General features: G+C 40.2%; 1 protein-coding gene across 6 annotated transcripts in view; it reads right to left on the reverse strand.

Moving 5' to 3' along the window:
• PLPPR5 (phospholipid phosphatase related 5) overlaps positions 1–20,464 on the reverse strand; it is a 294,136-nt gene that overhangs the window by 233,394 nt on the left and 40,278 nt on the right. The gene's annotated exons all lie outside the window — the stretch shown is intronic.

Raw genomic sequence — 20,464 nt, forward strand, 5'->3', positions numbered from 1 at the left:
AGCCAGCTGAAGACTGGAAGGAAAACCTCATTCAAGAGCATCTAAATGATCGGCATCCAGGTCTAAGCACGGGTTCTAAGTGAGAGCATCTTCTACCCCCAATTTTTACTTCCACTGAAATGATTAAGAGGGTGAGGGCTGTTTGTTACAAGTCTTCCCTATTTGCATTGCTCCGGTGTTTTGATGTGTATATACAATGACTGAACTTATGTGTACAAAGCAAATAACCAAAGATGGGCCAACATGTGCTACGTGTGCACAGTGACATGCATGAACATTGGAATTAGTAGGTGGGGACAGCGAGACTCCTGCTGTGCCCTTGAAAATGTGTTCCACAACTCTTGTGTGAAAACAATTTTTTCATCTTTTTTGTATGATGAATCTTTGGGGTTTTTCCATTGAATTCACAAATGTTCAAAGACTATGGTATTTACTGCATGCACTTAAGCATTCATGAGTAAACATGCTCACAATGCACGTATCGCTTTGGGTACTCAGACTTGATATAAACACTTCCTTCTTTTGGGGGAAGGCTGTCAGCAAATCAGCCAGATTCTGTTGCAGAGAAAGCTTAAAGTCTAAGACTCAAATCCACATTAAAATATATTGGAGTGGGGCTTATATATGTCACCATTTTACTTTCCCACTGTTACATAACTTTGTGTAGTTAATGCATTGCTGTATATCAAATTCATGCAATTGTCTTACTTTTTTCATTCTAGGTAATATTTTTGCAACAAGTGAAAAGAATTCAGCTGATAGTGATGAAGTTTAAAACCTCTGTTAAGGCAAAATGTGTTAAATCATTAGAAAACTAACATCTAATTGTTAGTGACAATAGTAACAAGAGAATCTCCCTTTTTAAGATGAGAGAACAAAGTACTCCGTTCACATTGTAAGACTAACAGGAAACCAGCTGGTTTTTTTGCCTAAGATATTGTTTAAGGAACCCCAAAAACATAGAAATAGAAATATGACCAGTAAAAGGAAGAATGCAAATAATGCTAAAACTAGAGGGAAGAGTCAATAAGTAAATATAGCAGGTAGGATTTTGTTTGCAAGGCCACTGCAGGGGGTCAGAAAGAAGCAAAGAATAGAAATTCCTGGGCAACCACATACTGTCAGATAGCACCGGTCATTATTGTACAGACAACACAGGGATCTTCATCTGTAACTTAGGAGGGATTTTAAGTAACATATTACTCTTTTTTTGGCAGGAAGCTAAAAATACCCTCAGAACAAACATTCTCTGTATAAAGTCTCCATGACCATCTCCACTGAACTTCTCACACAAATTATTTGTCCTATAGCTCAGAGTTCTCCAGGTCAAAGGCTGAACAGTGCTAAGTTTTGAGCTAGAACAAGTAAACTGACAAATTATTTTCAGTGCTAAGATGTGAGAGTCAAGTCAGAGCTCTGGTTTAATTCCATTTATTTTTGTGGAGGCTACATTTGTTAAGTAAATTTAGCTACTGGATTTCAAAACAAAGACTCTAGTATCTTACGACACTGCTTAACCTAACAGTCTCACAAAGCAATGTTAAAGGAGCTCATCAGCTTTAACTAGGAACCATAAAAAATAAAGCAAAGTGAAATGTGCTTTGAGGAAAATAAAGGAAAAATCTCAGAAAAGCGTGCAGAAAGCAGAAGCCACTGAATTAAATAACCCCTCGCAGCACTTCATTGAACTAAGTATAGCTGCCATTTGGTCTCTAACTCCTGGTGAGAAAGTTACCAAAATTTTAGAGGAATAAGAAGAGGTTCAAAGTACAAGTGCTGTGCTGAAAAACTAATCTGTTACTTGCAAATAAAGAAAACAAAAGAACTAACATTTGGTGTTACTTGATATTGTTACATGCATCAATGTTGTTATTACTTAGCTAGAGGAACAGATTCAACACTTACTTATTGAGAAGCAATTCATGCTCCTAACAATAATGTGCTCTCATTGCCAGGCTTATTAGACATCACAGGAACTTATGAGAACACAAAAGTTCAACCAGAAGAGGGAGTCAAAAAAACCCATAAACCCAAAAATCAGTTATCAGAGATGTAAATGTAGGAGCATTTAAATTAAATCTGACTCTCAGCCACTCCTTTCCTACCAGGTAGTAGGAAACCTACTCATTTTCCACCCGGGTAGTACACCCGGTGTTGTACTTCCCCACTCCAGTATGTTACTATTATTGCTACAGTCCTGAGAGCCAATTTTTCCCCTTCTTTGTCATGGTTACAAACAGCACCGGTACAGTGCAGCAATATGTGTGTCTATATCCAGTGGACTAGATAACCATAAAATTGTTTCCTTAAAGCAAGCAACTTGAACAGCAAGAGAGCATTCTTACTGCTCACATAAAAATATAGTATTCCTATGCCATACCTACAGCACTCCGTTTTCTAAAGCTTCCATGCAATTTCATTGTGCCTGTTGTGACTATCTTACAGCCAACCTGTAAATACAAACACATTCAAGAAAAATTATATACCTCTGTGTTTGACCTTTGAGCCAAAGTCCCTCTTCATTTAAAGACGGTCCCCACTGATGCTAGCTGAACAAGAACTCCTAGAATTATCTTCCTTTGTCTTTCATCCTGTTCTAAGAGGCTTTATTAGAACTGCCTTCCAACAGATATTGATTACTCTTATTAAATAAATCCAAAAATTCATGTTACCCACACCCAGTGCTGATTTAAAAAGTTGCAATTCATTAATAATAGATTTAGGAAGTCAACCACTGGTGTGTTGCAGAAATTAATTTGTCCCATTCTGATTTCAATACCATTCTTTATCATCAAAGATATAAAAATTTCAGCCCTGGAATAAGCGTTATTTCCTATTTCACTGTAAATTTTTTACTGAGGAACAAACAGATCTAGAGAGTTAAAATGTAAAAAAATACATAACAATCATTACTTTGCCATACTTGAGATCCTAATTAAAAAAAAAAAAAAAAATCAGCCTTATATTCAGGTGCACCTAATGTGAAAGGGAAGCATTAAGACTTCATTGATTATGCACACATCAATACGTCTGTTATGAGAGGAGCTTCACCAACACGCTGTCATGCACACTTCACAGCCAGACTGAATGTTAGTGTGAATGGAATTACAAATCCAAACAAAATCAAAACTTACCTCTTTTCTTTTTCTTTTTTTTTTTTTCCTGTTTCTTTTTCATTTCTTCCCCCCACCCTCAAGAGCTTTAAAAGTCAGTTTTGGTAGAAAGAAAAAACACTGCATACTTACTCCTCCCATAAAATCTGAATTTATGAAAACTTGAGACTTAGAAAGCAAAAATACTCAGGAATGCTTCAATACATCTTGTGGGATCTAAATGCTGTTTCACATACTATTATGCAACATTCAAGAGGAACACAGAAATACGGGAGAAATAAATAAACAGTGCTTCAAAAATATCTTCCAGCGCTTGAACATATCTTCCAGTTCACCAGCAACCTGCCAGTGCCTGCAAGGAGATTATGGAGGAGACAGAGCCAGGCCCTTCACACTGGTGCCTGGCAGGAGAGTGAGAGGCAGTGGGGGTAAGCTGAAACAAGAGAGGCTCAGGCTGGTTGCAAGGAGGGACTTTCCCACTGTGAAGCACTCAGGTAGTGGAGCAGGTCCCCCAAGGAGTCTGTGCCATCTCCGTCCTTGGAGGTTTTCAAGGCTGAACAAAACCCTGAGCAACCTGGACTGAGCTGATGGCTAACCGTGCTTTGAGGTTAGACTAGATATCACTATAATCCTAATCTTTGCAAGAAGATGCTACAATGACAAGGTCCTTCCTTTGCAGATATAAAGATCATATCGAAGTTTTCTTTTCCATACATAATTCAGCCGGTCAAGAGAGGTGATTATCCCGCTGTATTCAGCCTTGGTGCGGCCGCACCTTGAGTACTGTGTGCGGTTCGGGGCCCCACAGTTTAAGAAGGATGTTAAGGTTCTCGAATGCGTCCAGAGGAGGGCAACAAAGCTGGTGAAAGGGCTGGAAGGAATGTCCTCTGAGGAGCAGCTAATGAGTCTGGGTTTGTCTGGTTTGGAGAAAAGGAGGCTGAGGGGCGACTCCATCGCTCTGTACAGATTCCTGAGGAGGGGAAGTGGGGAGGGAGGTGCTGATCCCTTCTCCCTGGTATCCAGTGATAGGACGTGTGGGAATGGTTCAAAGCTGCGCCAGGGGAGGTTCAGACTTGACATTAGGAAACATTTCTTTACCCAGAGGGTGGTCAAACACTGGAACAGGCTTCCTAGAGAGGCGGTCGATGCCCCAAGCCTGTCAGTGTTTAAGAGGCATTTGGACAATGCCCTTAATAACACGCTTTAACTTTGGGTCTGCCCTGAATTGTTCAGGCAGTTGGACTAGATAGACGATTGTAGGTCCCTTCCAACTGAAAATATTCTATTCTAATTCAAAAGGCCAAAAATCCTCCTGATCTTAACTGGATCACTAGAATAGTACAACTAAGACACACCAGCTTATATAGCCAACTTCACCCAAAGGAATGGTTTCCTTTAGCATCAGATCTGGTTACTTTTGCCTTCCCAGACCAAATGACCAGATACCCATTTGCAGATAGCTCATACAAAACAGTTCTTAGCACAAGTCCAGAGTGAGGCTTGAATCATAATAAGAAAAATTAATCATTCTGCTTCATGCACTTCCATATGTAATTACTATTACAGATCTGAGCTGAAGGCAGTTACACAATTTATCTACACATTTCTCTCCCATGCCTTCAGTGTCAGCCTTAATTAACAGAATCCAAGAGCACTGACTGCATTTGATTTCAACTGCAAACTTACTCTGTTTAGGGACTGACCAAGTCCATTCATGTCAGGGAACTGCATAATTGTCATGGAATTGTAATAGAAAAACGTAAGCTTTTAGTGCCAACAGGACAACAGGCAACTGACACATCCATATAACTACTTCACCTATGGTCACTTCAGCTTACACTAAGTGCTTTTCCTCTCAAATACACCTTCCTGCCAAAGACAGCTGATTATTTATTTGCCTAGAATTCTTCAGTGTGCATTGTGTATCATCTTGCTCATGTGTACAAGCTGCTGCACTGACACTTTAAAATCCTAGAGAGACAAAAAGATAAAACAATGACTATAGAAACAAGTACCCCTCGCAAGTGCAGTAAACTGCAGAAGAATTATCGTTTCTTCTCATTCATGCTTGTATGGATTGGCTATGCAAACACAGGAGTAGATGTTAATTCATAATGGTTCTGCACAAGCTGCTGTGAAATAAGCTCTAGAGAAAGAGTAGTGAAGCTGAAGCGCTGTAAGAAAATCTCAGGTATTGTATATTTTATGTCTCTGTCGAGCTACCGCACGGTAATGTCTAGTAGAGAACTGCACAGAACAACCAAATCTCTCCTGAATATTTCATCAGGGATGTCCATCTCAGAGTTCTTAACAAATTTGGGACAATTGTGTTAAATTCACTTATAAAGTAATCTCTGTAAAATGTATTTCAGAAGACTCACTCTGCCTGGTTGCCTAAATAAAAAAAAAATAGTACTCTTCAAAAATGAGTCTAGAAGCATTGATACCCATTAATGGGTAGCACTCTTCTGCTTGGCTGATAAGCACGTGGCTACTCATTGGCTGAAAAGAATCCATTTAACCTACATTTTTAGTTACTTATTTCACTTTGGTGAAATAAAATAATGAGATTAATCTGGTGCAATGGAAAACAAAAGCCAAGGAAGCCATTTAGACTAGTAAAATTTTCAGAAGTGGGTACAGGTCTTTGTGAGAGTTCACACTAATCACTGCCAGTCTGATCTTTTTTCATTGCTATGCTTCAATTAGCACCTCAGGAAAAAGCAATTCAGTGCAAGGTTTTCATCAGGGGAGACTTGTCCTCTTCTCACATAACTGTAAAGCTAACCAGTGTAGTAATTTCCAGCAGGCAATTCCTTTCAGCCTCTACACAGAGCAGACAATGGCTACTAAATTAAAACACCAGTTTGCTAACCAATTACCAATTAAAACCCACCTCTTAGCAATTTATAAGATAAATAAGAAGCTGTATTATGTCAAAACTTTATCATGACAATAGAGTTGAAACCACCCAGCTTTACTATAGTATTATTATAGTGAAACACAAATCTAAATGCTATACAATTGAAAGAATAGGGATACCATCAGAATAGAAGGATCCGATAGGGTTAAAATGTTGCTTCATTCTTATGAAATAATTTTTTAGAGCTTCTCTTGGGATACATATTCTGGGTTCTGACTGCTTATATTCAGTATTTTTTTATATCAAAAAAATAAGCAAGCAATTAGCAAATTACCACTACAATTATATGCATGGGAATTTGAGGGCAAAATATAGTCAGAAACAGTATCTCTTTATTTCCAGCTGCAAAAGCAAAAAAGGGTTTTCTACAGTGCTGGACAAGCTTGTGTGAAAGACCCGCAGCAAAAACAATATTGCTGATTAATGCTCTGCTAAGAATTTATTTTTCAGACGACTGTCATTGACGTAAGCCTTCTCTTACCAAGAAACAGCTTCAAAGCACAATGAGAAAAAGTAATAAATGAACACATCTCAAAAAGTGAAGTAGTCCATCTTGCTTGTTGTGAAGAAAAATAAGGTTTCTTTTCAGTAGCTATGCAAAAGGATCAGCATGGATCTAAGCATGCTGCTGAACGGCAAGGAGGAATATTGAAATACCTAAGTGTGCCCTGTTCAGGCAGCCATCATGGTGCATCAGTGCTTTTTCTTACAACAAATATTCCCACCAACGTAAAACTAAGTCTTTGAGAGCTAACTAGTATACGTCTTCATAACACCACCATAGGTAACAACAGATGAAATTATCATCTGCTGAATCTCTTACCACAGTTAGAGAGACAGGGTCTGGCATTCAGTCTGTAACAGTATTATGTCCTAGAAATTCATACAGATTTACTCTCTTTGATACTGTAGAAAGCACTTAAGTACTCAATCTTCCATTCACCATGTCTTTTGGGAAAGGCTCACAACTCTCACTGCTCTCTGCGTTCAGCCCATGCCTGTAGGAATGGAGCACAACATGGATGGGCAGATCCCAGCATATTTAAGATATTTCATTCCATACCCACTCCATACCAATGTGGGAATCTGAACACATTTTGCACAAGAAGGGAGCATATGGGCTGGGTTTGTTTTGCTCAATTTTTTTTCCCCAAGAGCATCTCCTAGGGAGAACAGCTTTGTGCATACTGCTGTTCAGAACAGTCCGTCCCAACAGGAAAAGATGACACCAAGGGAAGAATTGTTTACTGCCATATAGAAAAGATTTCAAAACTGAGCCTCTTGTAACGGAAGCAGCCTTAATAAATATCAGCCAAGATATCCAAATTGACAAAAGCATGGCCACAAACTTACTGAATTTAACAACACATCCCAGAGATTAAAAATTAATTGGCAGATGCCAAAGGGGAAAAAAAGTGATGCGGCATATTGCATCTTTTTGTGACAGATGGTTTCAAATGGATTAATGAGGTGAGTGCTGAATTTCTAGGTTGTGGTTAATATTTAACCTCTAAGATTTTTATACCTGAGTGGTAAAGAGGCCTACCTAATTGAACTGTTGGAAACACTGTGCTAATTTAAAGAGTATCTTCCAAATGAAAAAAAATAATAGATATTGGGAAAAGGGGGGGGGGGGGGGAGTAGAAAGACCTTGTCACAACACTGGCATGGAATTGGAAATTCAATTTTTCCCCTCTGAGAAGCTATGATGAGGAGAGAGACACAGACTACATGAGCTCATATTATACTATGTCAGTCAAACGAAGAAAAAGAAAAGGATCAGTAAGATACATAATTTTTTTCCCTTCATTTCTAGACAATTTTAGAACGGTAAAAACTTACCTTTCCCTAAAAAAAGAAAAGGCCCAAACCCAAAGAAAGCTCATCTGCAATAATTAATCTTGTCAGTGCACTAAGGACATCATAAAAGTTACTTGCTTGATATAACCAGCAGACATGGCATGTCTTCAATACCTCTTCAACATCTCCAAATTTTCACGGTTCATTTGGCTAGGAAGTTACAGGAAAGTGTATCGCTTTACAGTAGGCAGAACCTTTCAGACACTAAACTAAATCGGCAAATAGTTGTAAGCAAGACCCAAAGTCAGGGTTTGTGGCTAAAACAATTTGAATTGGATTTATATGTGCAGAGTTGCTGGTTAAACACTTCAGAGTGATTACTAATATTCATTGTCATTTACATTTTGAAGTAACTACTGGAAATGCACTGTACAACAGTATCTACAAAAATTCAAAGATGAATGAGAGCAAATCAAATGAGGAATATGAACATTCTTAGTGTAAATATTTACCATCCTAACAAAAATAATTATTAGGACACTCCATTTCATTATCTTCCTCCTGCGTTTATTCTTTTCCTGAAATACAGATGAAGTCATTCTGGAGTGACCTACCGTAATATTGAACACCCTGCATTTCTCCAAGAAAATGGAAAAAATAATGCCTGTTTCACACACTCTTATATTGTAGCTATTTCCACAGTATCTGGTTCACAGAGAGCCTGCATAGGCCACAGGTAACTCCATGGCACATCCTAATCTTTGAAGAGTATAGGGAGTATTCATTATTCTCTAATAAACTAAGAAGAAAAAGATTAAGAAACAAATGATTCTTTCTTTAAAAAAAAAGTTAATGATGAGAATAACAAATTTCTTTGGGCTTCAGAATTCTTAAAGAGAAAAATTTAAAACATTTTCACTTTTTTTGCTAATAGACCAATAATAGATTCGTGCTGTGGTAACCACAGACAGAAAACACAGTCACTAGACCTTGCCTACGGAAAGCCAACTATGAACAGCTGAAACACAAATGCTCTTGGAAGGACCTCTGCCTCAGTCATACAATTTCCTTGCTTAAAAATCCATCTTTCTGCAGCATATTTGAGAACTAATGACCAACATGCCACACCCAACTGCATCCCATTTTACACGGTTCTGACTGCAAATCAACGCAGGGCTCAATACCCCAGGCACCATCTGGTTCTGTTCCAGGGCAACGAGAGGGGATCTATATCTTTGTCTTCAGTGTGGGCTGGGCTATACATTGTACGAATCAAATGTCCCTAAGGGTTTTTTCTTGACAGAAAGGGGTAAGAATCTCCTTAATATTGTATTAATACTGCCAAGTAATTTGTGACAAAATGAAAGATTGATGCTGTAATTCAAACTGCAGTCCATATGTCTGTTCACCCCTCTTTACAAATTCTTTATAGGAAGCATTCATTTCCACAAATTGTTATATAATGTATTTTTGTAACTTTTGGAGAAGAAAAAATATACATATATGTAATATACATAAATACATACATAGATATATTAAAACATTCCATATATGTTTAGATATTTTATATAAAATATATTTTGATGTAAATAAAATGCAGAATATGCTCCTTGATGATTGGCAATAACCGCAGCATTTGCCAGATTTGTCTTTCGTGCTCTCTTTCAGCCTATCCCAGGTAGACATTCAAGAGGTAAAATAATTAGTCAAACTGGAATACACGGTGATTATCCAAAATGGTACTTAGAATTCTGCTCTAATAAATGTGATGAAACCCTTAACGACTTCAAGCAGTAAAGGGAGGGGGAATGGATGGAAGAGAGTTTGAAGCTGTTTTCATTATGAAAACTGACAGCTCTTGGTTCTAATTTCACCCCAAACTGCCATAGCGATTAATATTTTTCTTCCAAAGACACATTTTTATAAGAGATTACGTTTTCCTCTGAAAGCAGAAGAGCTCCATTCAAAGACATTCCCATTTGTTGTTGTCAGATTCTGCCTAACCGGGCTGAGAGCCTACTGTAGCTCTGCAGATCTGTGACCTGCACTTCACTCCCTCCAGGCACTATAAATAATTTCCATGGAAACAGCACTGAAGAAGATATCTGCAAGCCAAGAAGATATCTATAGCCTTTCTGTTAGATTTATGTCTTTTGTTTTTTCCTCTCTATTTTCTCAGTTAAACCAACATTAAATACATTTATTTTATAAAATACTTTACACACACAACTAAAGTTTTAAAAAAAAATGAAAGATACAGGGCAAAAAAACTGAAGGAGATTCCTACTCCACAAAATGTATGTATCTATCTATAGATTATCTTCACATCCTGCATTCCCATTTGCCCCGAGGAAAGAGTACATAGCATCTACACTGCACTTTTTTCACGCAAGGAAAAATTCTCCCTTAGTCATCAGGGCTGGAGCTAATCATCTGTATAAGGTATTTAATGAAGACTGTTCTAATTCACACCTTAATGAGGCTGAGAAGAAAAGTAGATACATGTGAAATCAAAGTTGAAGGGCTCTGAAACAGCCTCATCAGACCACAAAGGGAGGAATGGAGCACAGTGGAATGCACTGCAGCCTAGCCAAGTGCAAACCTGCAGCTCTTCGGGCCTGGATGTTAATTTATCACACAGTGAAAATCAGCTAACTTCCAGCCACTTCTCTTTCAGCAATGGAAAGATAATGCTCAACGTGTGGATGCAGTAAAGACAATCTGGAAATCTACCAAACCCTGTTCCCTCATGATCCCCCAATTAATGAGAGTCCATGTATATTGGAGGTGTACAGTACTCCCTCTTTCTCCCCCTGGCCACAAGAATACCATGGCTTTAGGTCCTCCCTGCAAACCGTGCAGCTGGTATTGTTGTCATTGTCCACTGAAGCTGCAGATGACTAGTCCCAAGTTATAAGAGTCTCCTTACTCCAAGATCAGCCTACAAATATGGGGAGAAACAGAGATTGCCTTTCCTATCCTTTGGCTGGGCTTGTACAACTTGCCTGTAGCTTAGGAGACAAAGGAAGCGAGTCCAAGCAACAGATCAAAACTCAAAAACAAGCATCTAAGGAGAAATAACTGTAATCACCGCTTTGTTTTTTTTTCTTTTCAGTATAACAATAGTTGTCACTGAACATAACAATAAATTCAAATCATTATTCTTAGCTGCATTACAGGAATTTTTTGGAGCTCCTTTTCCCCTCCATGCTCCTCCTGAAGGATCTAGTTCATCCTCACATAAGCTTTGAGTGTTGACCATGAGGTTTTTCTTCATTAAAACACATCAGATTCCACATCATCTTTTACATTTTTGTCTGTATTTTAATCTCTTTTTTTATGATCCAAAATATTGCTCTCACATCAGGAAGAATTCGTATAGTTCATAGTACTATCAACATTAGCATTAAAAATAATGACTTAGGCTTCCTCAAGCCACTGCTCTAAAGCAAAGACCTCTTTAAGAAAAGATTGCCTACTAGTACATACGCCATTAGCTGTACTCATCTTTTAAGGCTTCTGTTTATTTATTATAAATAAATAATCTTATTTATTAACTTAATAAATAAGTTAACTTCTCTGTGCCTTGTCTTACCACTCTAAAATGAGTATCTCATAATAATTACCAATCTTCTTTCACAGAATTATTAAGAAGGTTAATTAATTAATGTTTCTAGCACTCCTGAGATTCTCAGGTGAAAAAGCAGTACATATAAGAAGGGCTTTGAAGAAACTTTGAATTCATTGTCATAATCACAATTAAATCAAGGAGAAATTTTATATTGTTATTCTCAGATTCTCTTTTCTTCAGTTCACTATTTTATTTTTTCTACAAGTTGCCATTTGCTGCAAAGTATCTTAACAGATTTGAAATTCCATATTATAACTTGCTTTAGAAAAAATGTAAACTGCATCCAACACACATAAATCAATTGTACCTAGGCAACATAGGTGAGGTTAGATCATGTTTTTGCAGTTCACCTCTGTGCAAAGAGATGGACGCAGCACCTTTCATCTGTTTCATTCTTGGAAGTAGCCACATTAGATCAAAAAAAGATGCATAGCAGCATAATTGTTCCTTAACTCCTGACACCAGCCAGATACTTCATCAGAATCTGTTCACTGGGAACAGGAACTCACAACAACATATTAAATCTACCCTCATCTTCCTGCCACTGTAGATATGTACTTTGACATTCAGCCCCTAGTTTCTCCAGTCAATCATTCTGAATTAACAACAGAGTAACAAACTATTTTATAAAATATGGTCTAGACATTAAAAAAAAAAAAAAAAAAAATCAAGAATATGTGGATTAAGAAACAGTAAAAAAAAAAGAAGAAGAAGAAATTCAACTCCACTATATTGTGTATATCAAATGTATGCTGGTTTCCTTCTGGCAGTTTTCAGTAGAAAGACAGTCCTTTCATTTACTTAAAGTTAAGTGAATGTTCCTGAAAGACATCCGTTTAGTGTCTGTAACAATTATCTAATAAGAAATCTTATAAAGTACAGCAAGATAAATAATTTTCAGAATCATGTTCAGAATTTAAGTTCCTGTCATTTGATTCATCAGAGATTACAGACTCTTAGTAAAAATAGATGGTCTTGTTTTAACTTTCTGAATACCTGATTATTAGCTAATAAGCTTAAATAGCTTAATATTCTGACATTAACTTAAAACCAAGATATTACCTTTAAGAAAAAAGTTTCCAGAAGGATAAAATGCAGGTTTGGTCACTGAAATACACACCTTCAAGAAATACACGCAATTATGACAACAGTGTACACGCTTTCAGTATTCTCTTGATTTTTATTTACCACTGAATCTGAGGCAGGTTCTGACCTCTGTTATATCCAGGGTAACCCCATAGATTTATTTCACTAACCTGAATCTGATTTTAGCTTTATAATTCAGAGTTTGGACTTACTTTTATTATTTAAGCATACTTTAGCCATATTAATATATTTCATTGTCATACAACTATATTTGCCCTGTATGTAAGTACTTATGAGTTCATATACTACCTGTTTTAACTTCTCATCTGATGTGGAAATACAGACCAATCAGATATACCGGCGGCTTCCACCGCTTACTGAGCTTCCTGAGCAGCACCACCGTGAACCCCATGCTACTGCTGCAAGAGCACCATGCAGTCCAGCCTTGGACAACCCAAGGGAAGAAAATGAGACATAAGCCACTGGCAAAACAGAACTGTCTCTGCAGCTGCTTTTAAAAAATTCTGGTTTTCTGCCAAATGTTTTTAGCTGAAAACTTTCTGACTTTGTGTTTCAGCCAACTGTGAAACTCCCACACACAAAGCCACTTTCTGAATTGTTCTACTGAGGAAAAAACTAGTAAAAGCATTGTTTCTGGCTTCCACTTTGGATATTTATACTTCTGGAAGTTAGTGCATACTAATATGCCTGAGGAAATTTTTCCCTCTAGTACTTTTTTCAGTTTGCCTTACACAGACCTTCATCTGTTCCTTGCTAACTCATTCCCTTTGAAATAAAGTAGTCAGAGATTCCCCCACCGCCCCTTCATTTTGGCCCCTTCAAGTTGCTGCAGCAGCAGAAAATTGTTAGGTTTTTACCTCCAGTAGCCAGTGGGGAAAGCTTAAAACATGAAACAAACGGAACTATAAGCAAAAATGAAGGGAAATGAAAAGAATCTTAATAAACATTTTTATTCTCTTTTTGGGGGGCTGACTTATGATGTTGGAATGAATGAGGCCAGTAATAACAGTAAAATATTTCATTTTCACTCTATCTATAGGACCAAAAAAAGGTCTTACCAGACCAGAGCTGTTTGATACAAGTTACTACTTTTCTGCACTTAAATAAGTGAGATTTCTGAAAAAGTTTTAGCACTTAAAGCGCTTGACAGATGTTAGAAATATAATTATATATATAATTATATATAATTTAGATACATAAATTATGTTGATATCTTATTTAAAATATATAGAATTTTTATATATTATTATAGTAATACATGCCTATATGTTATACATATAGATACATTGTATATTTATATTAAAATATCATATCTATTTGTGTCTATTTAAGGGGAAGTTAGCATAATCTGATCCATAACCTTTAAGAGTATCTTGGATTCCATCTAAATGTATAGAAAATAACTAAAGATGGTATCACAGTTATGTAAGTGTTATAGTCACGGTGAAAATATAGGAACACATTCACCTCTACAGCACTGATGCAGAAGGTTTAGGGTGACTTAATAGAGCCTTTCAATACCTGCGACAAGATTCTTGGGAAGATAAAGTGTTTTACAGAGATGCCTGGCAGGAGGATGAGACAACAGACACGAACTAAAATGGGAGGTTCTGACCTGACATTAGGAAAATAGTTTTTGACAGTGACAGGACACTGAAGCAGTGAAACAGGTTGCCCAGGTAGCCCAAGAAGTCTCCACACTTGGAGGTTTTCAAAACCCTGAGAAACCTACTTTGAACTCAGTGCAGACCCTGCTCTGAGAAATGGGTTGGACTGGATCCTGGGTCCCATCCAACCTGCATGAGTCTGTCAGTCTATGGCATGTCTGTATAAAAGCCAAAAGTATAGTTTCTTACACATATAGAATCATAGAAGAGTTTTGGTTGGAAGGGACCTCTAAAGGTCATCTAATCCAACCCCCCTTCCATGGGCAGGGACATCTTCAACTAGACCAGGTTGCTCAGAGCCCCGTCCAACCTGACCTGGAATGTTTCCAGGGATGGGGCATCCACCACCTCTCTGGGCAACCTGTGCCAGTGCTTCACCACCCTCAGCGTAAAAAATTTCTTCCTTATATCTAGTCTAAATCTACCCTCTTTTAGTTTAAAACTACTATCCTTTGTCCTTTTGCAACAGGCCCTGCTAAAAAGTCTGTCCCCATCTTTCTTATAAGCCCCCTTTAAGTACTGCCAGGCTGCAGTAAGGTCTCCCCAAAGCCGCCTTCTCTCCAGGCTGACCAACCCCAACTCTCTCAGCCTGTCTTCACAGGAGAGGTGTTCCATCCCCCTGATCATTTTCATGGCCCTCTTCTGGACCCGCTCCAACAGGTCCATGTCTGTCCTGTGCTGAGGGCTGCAGAGCTGGATGCAGTACTCCAGGTGGGGTCTCACCAGAGCAGAGCAGAGGGGCAGAATCCCCTCCCTCGACCTGCTGGCCACACTGCTTTGGATGCAGCCCAGGACACGATTGGCCTTCTGGGCTGCGAGCGCACATTGCCGGCTCGTGTCCAGCTTTTCATCCAGCAGTACCCCCAAGTCCTTCTCGGCAGGGCTGCTCTCAACCCCTTCATCCCACAGCCTGTATTGATACCGGGGGTTGCCCCGACCCAGGTGCAGGACCTTGCACTTGGCCTTGTTGAACCTCATGAGGTTCACACAGGCCCACTTCTCCAGCTTGTCCAGGTCCGTCTGGATGGCATCCCGTCCCTCTGGCGTGTCAACCGCACCACTCAGCTTGGTGTCATCTGCAAACTTGCTAAGGGTGCACTCGATCCCAATGTCCATGCCATTGATGAAGATATTAAACAGTACCGGTCCCAATACAGACTCCTGCGGGACGCCACTCATCACTGATCTCCATCTGGACATTGAGCCATTGACCACTACCCTCTGGATTCGACCATCCAACCAATTCCTCACCCACCAGGCAGTCCACCCATCAAATCCATACCTCTCCAGTTTAGAGAGAAGGATGTTGTGGGGGACTGTGTCAAAGGCCTTACAGAGGTCCAGACAGACGACATCTGTAGCCCTTCCTGTGTCCACTGATGGAGTCACTCCATCACAGAAGGCCACTAGGTTAGTCAGGCAGGACTTGCCCTTGGTGAAGCCATGCTGGCTGTCTCGAATCACCTCCCTGTCCTCCATGTGCCTTAGCATAGCTTCCAGGAGGATCTGTTCCATGATCTTCCCAGGCACAGACGTGAGACTGACTGGCCTGTAGTTCCCCGGGTCTTCCTTTCTTCCCCTTTTAAAAACGGGGGTGATGTTTCCCCTTTTCCAGTCAGTGGGAACTTCACCGGACTGCCACGACTTCTCCAATATGATGGATAGCGGCTTAGCAACTTCATCCACCAGTTCCTTCAGGACCCACGGATGGATCTCATCGGGTCCCATGGACTTGTGCACCTTCAGGTGCCTTAGATGGTCTCCAACCTGATCTTCTCCCACAGTGGGCGGCTCTTCATTCTCCCAGTCCCCACCTTTGCCTTCTGCAGCTTGGACGGTGAGGCTTGAGCACTTGCCAGTGAAGACCGAGGCAAAAAAGTCATTGAGTAGCTCCGCCTTCTCTGTGTCCTGGATAACCAGGTCTCCCATTTCATTCCGGAGAGGGCCCACATTTTCCCTCGTCTTCCTTTTATCCCCAACATACCTATAGAAGCTTTTCTTGTTGCCTTTGATGTCCCTGGCCAGATTTAATTCTGTCAGGGCTTTAGCTTTCCTAACCTGATCCCTGGCTGCTCAGACAATTTCTCTGTATTCCTCCCAGGCTCCCTGTCCTTGCTTCCACCCTCTGTAGGCTTCCTTTTTGTGTTGGAGTTTGTCCAGGAGCTCCTTGTTCATCCATGCAGGCCTCCTGGCGTTTTTGCCTGACTTCCTCTTTGTTGGGATGCATCGCTCCTGAGCTTGAAGGAGGTGGTCCTTGAATATTACCCAGCTTTCTTGGGCCCCTCTTCCCTCCAGGGCTTTGTCCCATGGCACTCTACCAAGCAGATCCCTGAAGAGGCCAAAGTCTGCTCTCCTGAAGTCCAGGGTAGAGAGCTTGCTGTGCACCCTCCTCGATGCCCTAAGGATCTTGAACTCCACCATTTCATGGTCATTGCAGTCCAGGCTGCCCTTGAGCTTCACATTCCCCACCAGCCCCTCCTTGTTAGTAAGAACAAGGTCCAGCGTAGGACCTCTCCTCATTGGTTCCTCTACCATTTGGAGAAGGAAGTTATCATTGACGCATTCCAGGAACCTCCCGGATTGCTTATGCCCTGCCGTGTTGTCCCTCCAACAGATATCAGGGCGGCTGAAGTCCCTCATGAGGACCAGGGCTTGTGGGCGTGAGGCTGCTCCTGTCTGTCTATAGAGGGCCTCATCCGCTCGGTCTTCCTGGTCAGGTGGCCTGTAGCAGACCCCCACTGTAATGTCACCTGTCCCTGCCTTCCCTTTAATCCTGACCCATAAGCTCTCAGTCAGCTCCTCATCCATCTCCAGGCAGAGCTCCATGCACTCCAGCTGGTCATTGACATAGAGGGCAACACCCCCTCCTCATCTCCTCTGCCTGTCCTTCCTAAAGAGCCTGTATCCCTCCATCCCAATACTCCAATCATAGGAACCATCCCACCACGTCTCTGTGATGCCAATAAGGTCGTAGCCCTGCAGGCGTGTGCACGTCTCTAACTCCTCTTGTTTATTCCCCATGCTACGTGCGTTTGCATAGAGGCATTTAAGTTGGGCCCCCGATGAAGCTGTCTTACTGGCTGGAGTTCCTTTGTGCTGCTCTTCAGGCGCTCTCCTGCTGACCCGTGTTCCTTCTTCAGGCTCTGGGCATCTATTGCTGGCCCTGGCATCAAACTGGTAGGAGTGGGATGGATTGAGGTTCCCCTCCCGCAGCATCTCTAGTTTAAAGCCCTCTTCACTAGCTTGGCAAGCCTATGACTGAAGATGGTCTTCCCCTTCTCTGACAGATGGACCCCATCAGCCCCCAGTAGACCAGGTTTCTCAAAGCAAGTCTCATGGTCTAAGTAGCTGAACCTCTGGCTGTGGCACCAGTTCTGTAACCATTTGTTGACTCACCAGATTCGACTGACCCTTTCAAACCCCTTTCCTTTGACTGGCAGGATTGATGAAAAAACTACCTGTGCTCCAGAGTCCCTTACTGCCGCTCCCAGGGCTCTGTAGTCCTTCCTGATAGTCCTCAGACTGCTCCTGGCTGTATCACTGGTGCCCATGTGAAACAGCAGCAGCAGATAATAGTCAGTGGATTGTACAAGGCTTGGTAGCCTCTCGATGACATCCCTGATATGAGCCCCCGGTACGCAGCACACCTCTCTAGATTCTGAAGCATTCCAGACTCCAGACTTTTAAATTTTTTTCCTTATAATTCTGATTTTTGAAATGAGAAAGAAATCCCAAGGATATAGGAGAAACATACTCGAAGTCTGTGGCTGCTTTGGAAGTGAACTGGCAGATGATTACAATCATGTCATTGTGACAGAGTTGCTACTTGACTCGTGCGCTGTGGCCACTTCCTGTAAATGCATTCTTCAATACAACCCACCACCACCTGAAAGCGGTGGTTTAAGCTTTGACAGTGCAGAGAACCATGCTGAGATTCACAGTTTCAATTCAGAAGTGGTGGGTAAGAAACAGTATACGCCAGGCCTCCACGCAGTTATTTACACCTCTGAGCATTCAGACCCTCCACATCTGCTTGTATTTATTCTAACTACCTGTTTGACATAGTTGACCTACCTGAATAACTTATCTCTCAAGCCAAACACAACACTGAAGCATAAAGTTTAAATGAAAAACAAAAGTTCCAGAGATACTCAAGTTAGTAGAGACCTGTCTTTAATTACAGGTCATAAAGAGAACCTCTTTCTCTTAAGCAAGAGTGAGCCTCGCTTTGCTGGTAACAGCTGAAACACATTCCTTAAGCCTGGGAGATCCTTCAGCAAAGCCAAGCGTACCGTCAATGTCAAGTTGCTTTTTCGCTGCCAGAGTGTTCCTATACAAAGCTATGATGAATGAAAACCCAGTTACTCTCAACCACGGTTTCTGGTGCCTGGTGATTTGTACCTCTGGTAGCATACATGTAAAATCATGGCTGTGAGCAACCCACAGATAACAGCTACAGGCTTCACACCTCAGCTGTAGATTTGGAGTGGCCTGGGAACTGGTTGATTCTTTTCTATTCTCGGATGATTCATCATCTTTTACAGATATTAAATTCTGTGGTGTAATTACTAAACAGTGTTTCACAATCTTCTTGCTCAGAGATGAGTACTCAAATCATCTGGGATTAGGCTATAATTAATTATTAACAGGATTCCTTACAAGCACATCCACTTTTATGAACAAACCTAGTTTTTGCAATAGTTTTTGCTCCTCACAGCTGTTTGACTTATGGTTGGGCTAAACAGGCTTCAGTTAGTGGTCCCTGTCCATCATTGTGCAAGTGGGTCATTGCAATATCTTAGAAAGTAGGGCTGCGGCTGCCTTCTGCATTATTCCTAGACACAAGAAACACTTAAGACATCAGAGTTCTCCTGTAATTGGGCATGGCATAAGCCTCAGGCTCCAGCTCCATTGTTTTTACAAAGGACAATATAATGCTACAGCCTTGAATTGTAGTATCTAGGATTATCTTCAAACTGTGTTTAAGAAAAATAATAGCTAAAATGCTGCAGAGCGGATTTTAAAACACCACTGGTTTTTACAAGATGGGAAACATACAAATTTACTATATAGCTTTATATAGTTTAAAAATGCTTCCATACATAAATCATAGGACTTCTGTTTGTGAGGACATACAGTATCTCAGAAACAGCAGTACATATATATTCACTGAAGCAGAAGCCAAGCATTGTTTACATAACTCCCCCCCCAAAAAAAACCCAGAAGACTTGCTTTCACTCCGACAGTCATACAGCTGCAGAGATTGTGCTCTTGCAGAAATTGAAGGGAGGGGGCGGGAATATGTGGAAATTAAAAGCAGGGCTGTCGGGTTTTTTTTTTTCCCCTTAATGCTCCTTAATTTTTGTCTCGTCCTGCCCCCTGGTGGGAGCACAGGCCGCGGGTCTGTTGGTTTCACAAAGGCACATTTGTACAGTGCAACCCCAAATTACACTGCATTTCTTACATAGCTATTTGTGAAAAAGAATGTGTATAACTTAACATAGGAAGGATTAAAATACTAATGGAAATACAATATTATTATTATTAAATACATTAAATAACATATTATTAAATAAAAGGCTGTGTGTTGATTTACCTAAAAATTAACAAAGCACCTGCAGAATTTTCACAACGTTGCAATAAATACACTTTCTATTCTAGATAGATATTTAATAGTCACAATTAAATGAGAATGGATAGTAAAAATATAGATATAAACATACAATGTTCGTTATTCAATGGTGTTTTAGTAAGAGCTCAAGATATAGCATCATCTATAGCATGAGAGAAAGTTTGTTTATTTACAGATTGCATAAATTCCTTTTTTTATTTCTAGAAGGATCAGCAAAGATGATAGCACAGACCTGCTGTGGGTTACAGCTTGGTAACTGAAAAGGTACTTTAGATCTAGCAGGTATAAAGGACAAAAGTAGAATCAAAAGCCTTAAAAATGTTAACACTTGTCATCCATTTAACTGCTGCAATACTGTTCTCACTGAATGGTTTCCTCTAAGAGTTACAAAATAGGATACGACCAGCACAGATAGATGCGAATTTTAACCTCTTCAGCACATTCAGCCATGTTTAGATTGTTTTGGACACATCTGTATTGCAACCTCAATTCCTTCATCCCATTTCAGCTCAAAACACCTCTGTATACTCGTGAACTCCCTGAGGCAGCCAGGTCACCCACTGGCATTTCGGCTTTCTCCTGCCCTGAACT

This window comes from Aptenodytes patagonicus, chromosome 5 (assembly GCF_965638725.1).
Source record: "Aptenodytes patagonicus chromosome 5, bAptPat1.pri.cur, whole genome shotgun sequence".
NCBI lineage: Eukaryota > Metazoa > Chordata > Aves > Sphenisciformes > Spheniscidae > Aptenodytes > Aptenodytes patagonicus.